The sequence below is a fragment of the Nestor notabilis genome, unplaced genomic scaffold (assembly GCF_000696875.1).
Source record: "Nestor notabilis isolate BGI_N333 unplaced genomic scaffold, ASM69687v1 scaffold1503, whole genome shotgun sequence".
Lineage (NCBI taxonomy): Eukaryota > Metazoa > Chordata > Aves > Psittaciformes > Psittacidae > Nestor > Nestor notabilis.
Genome location: NW_009923078.1, coordinates 70,089 through 73,296, shown reverse-complemented (window position 1 = coordinate 73,296; position 3,208 = coordinate 70,089). Strand labels below are relative to the sequence as shown.

Below are 3,208 nucleotides of genomic sequence, written 5' to 3'. Positions count from 1 at the left end.
GAGAGGAAATGAGAAGCAGATAAGAGACAAGGATGCTGGGGAGGGACTCTTCGTTAGGGACTGTAGTGGTAATGGGTTTAAACTTAAACAGGGGAACTTTAGTTTAGATATAAGGAAGCAGTTCTTTACAGTGAGGGTGGTGAGGCACTGGAATAGGTTGCCCAAGGAAGTTGTGAATGCTCCAACCCTGGAGGTGTTCAAGGCCAGGTTGGACAGAGCCTTGGGTGACATAGTTTAGTGTGTGGTGTCCCTGCTCATGGCAGGGGGTTGGAACTAGATGATCTTAAGGTCCTTTCCAACCCTAACTATTCTATGATTCTATGATTCTGCAAGTCCGGGCAATCAGGAGGGAAAGTGAGACAGAGAGAGGGAAGGACACTGCACAAGAGATGAGCTAAGACAGAGGGAAAACATAAAAACAACACATGAAAGTAAAAGGGACCAAACAAGAGGAAAAGTGAGGCAGAGCGAGAGAGGACAAGACAGCATAACAGAGTGACAGTGAAGAAATAAGGGAAGAGTGAGAGATATTAAAGAAGAGGCGAAAAGGAGGAGAAAGCAGGAGAGCAAGATGAAACGAGTGAAAAACTAAGAGGAAAGGAGTGCGCAATACAGAAATTACAACAATAACAAAAAAGCACATTAAAGTGGGAAAGGGTGCATGAGTGTGGAAAGCCATGCACAGGACTAGGAAGGCTGCATGCAAGAGAGAGAAGAGACACACAAAGAGAGGGATAGCCTGCCAGAACAAGAGGAAAAGCATGTGAAAGAAAAGGTGCATAGAAGAAGAGGAGAGCATGTGCATAAGGGGAAGCATGCAAGAGCAAGGAAGCGTAACAGAGAGAGGGAAAGCTTGTGAGACTGAAAGCAACAGAGAATGATTGTGTGTCCATGAGAGAATGAAAGAATGCTCAAGATAGGGGAGAAAGGGGGAAAGCAACTGGGTGGGGGAAAGCATATCTTCATATGGGAGAGGGAAAACACATGACAGAGGTAAAGTCCATGAGAGAGAGCAGAATAGCATGGACAGAGACACACCAGGACAAAGAGAAAGTGGACAGAATACGCAAGAGAGGGCGGACATGTCTGAGAAGACATGAACACACATGCAAGGAAGTGTGGCAGAAAGAAACAGAAAATCTGTCACTGAGAGATAGAGGGAAACCTAAGATTAGGGGAGGGGAAGGATGGGACACACAGCAACAGAGAGAGTACCAGACAGGGAAGGGGTGGGGTGGCAGAGATTGTGAGCAAGAGAAAAAAGTAAAGCACACAAAATAGAGAAAGCATTTGGGGAGCACGAAGGGGAGGAGATAGAAAGGATATCAGTGAGAAAGGAAAAGTACAAGAGGCAGAGGAAAGAAAGGCACGAAACAGTGATAAGGAAAAGGCATGCAAGAGAGGGAAGCAGCATGTGAGGGAGGGAGATGGGAAATGCCTCCAAAAAAGTAAAAGCATGCAAAAAAGGTAAACAACACACAAGAAACAGTAAGCAAGAGAAAATATGAATGGGTGAAATAAGGAAAGCATGCAATGCAGAGGGAAAACTTCAGAAAGGGACAGTGTGAGCAAAGAAGAGACATCATGAGTGGGAAGGAGAGCCAAAGCACGTGAAAAAGAGGTAAAAGCCCTCACTGAGAAAGATCGAAGATCAAGACAGCAACAAGAAAAGAGTGACAGCAAGTGCACAAGAAAGAAAGCTTGTGTGAGAAGGAAAACAAAAGAGAGACAAACAAAAAAAGGCACAAGAGACCGGGAAAGCATGCAAAACAAAAAGTGTGGAGAGGGAAAGGTGCAAGCATAAGAGTGGAAAAGCATGCAAGAGAAAGCAGGGAAGTTTTGAGACATTGAGATGGGGGAAAAAGCAAGACAGAAAGAATGAGATCATGAGAGTAAAAAGAGTGAAACTGCAAGGGACAGGGAAAGTACATGAGACAGGAAAATCACACACAACAGAGGAAAAGCACACACTAAGAAAGAAGCATGAGTGCAGGAAAGCCTGAAGAAGAATGAGAACATGGATTATTGAAAGAGCAAGCACACAAGAGAGGAGAAGGACTTGAAAAAGCAGATGTACATGGATGGGGGCATACAGGAGAGAAACCACAAGTAAGAAGGAAAGCTCAAGTGAAAGAGTTAGCATGTGCAATGAAGAGAAAAGCACGCATGAGGGTGAGAAGAAACGTTGCTGCATGCAACAAAAGGAAAGAACATGCAAGAAAGAGGTAAAGCATGTGAGAGATGGAAAGCTTTAAGAACAGCAAAGCACTTCTGAGATGGAAGTACACAGAAGAGCAGAAAAGTGTGTGAGTGAAACAAAGCGTGAGTGACAAAGCGAGAGAGGGAAGGTGTGCCCATGACGGGAAAAGGCCATATGCTAGACAGAGAGGAAAACATGCCACAGAGAAAGGGAGACTGTACAAAATAGAGGGGGAAAGCATGAAAGAGAGTTGAAGAATAAGAAAGGGGTAGAGGAAAACTGAGAGAGGATAATACACCAATATTTTAGCTATTGTTTGTATATCATCAAGATGTTCTTAGTTTCTCATGCTGTCCAACCAGTAAGTAGGCTGGGAGTGCACAAGAATTTGAGAATGGACACAGCTGGGACAGCTGACCCCAAGTGACCAATGGGATATCCCATATGTTGTGCTCAGCAAAAACTGACGCGGAAAAAGGAGAAAGGGAGGGATGTTTGCGGTTACAGCATGTCTTCCCAGGTAATCATTACACATGCTGAGGACCTGCTTTTCAGAAAAGTGGTTAAACATCAGTGTGCCAATTGTAAGAAGTGAATAAATTCCTTATTTTGCTTTTCTTGCCCACAGAGCTCTGCTTCACTTACTAACCTATCTCTATCTCAACCCATGAGTTTTCTCACATTTGCCCTTCTGATTCTCTCCCCCATCCCACTGGGAGAGGAACAAGCAAACAGCTGTCATGTTTAACTGCAGGGTTAACCCACAACAGAGGGAAAGTACATGAGAGAGGGAAAGCACATGAGATAGGGAAAGCCTACAAACAACAGAGAGAAAAAGGATGAGAGAGATTGAAACATGCCAGAGAGAGAAAGTAAGTGAATGGGAAATTTTTTTTGAAAGAGTGGTGCAAGAGAGAGGGGAAGAATGCACAAGGAAGAAAAGCAACTTACAAGGAAAGTACAAAACAGGTACGAAAATGGCACATACAAGAAAGCAAAAACATGCAC

At 44.0% G+C, this 3,208-nt stretch overlaps 1 protein-coding gene across 1 annotated transcript in view; it reads right to left on the bottom strand.

Annotated features, from left to right (window-relative positions):
• PIGG (phosphatidylinositol glycan anchor biosynthesis, class G) overlaps positions 1-3,208 on the bottom strand; it is a 79,214-nt gene that overhangs the window by 9,070 nt on the left and 66,936 nt on the right.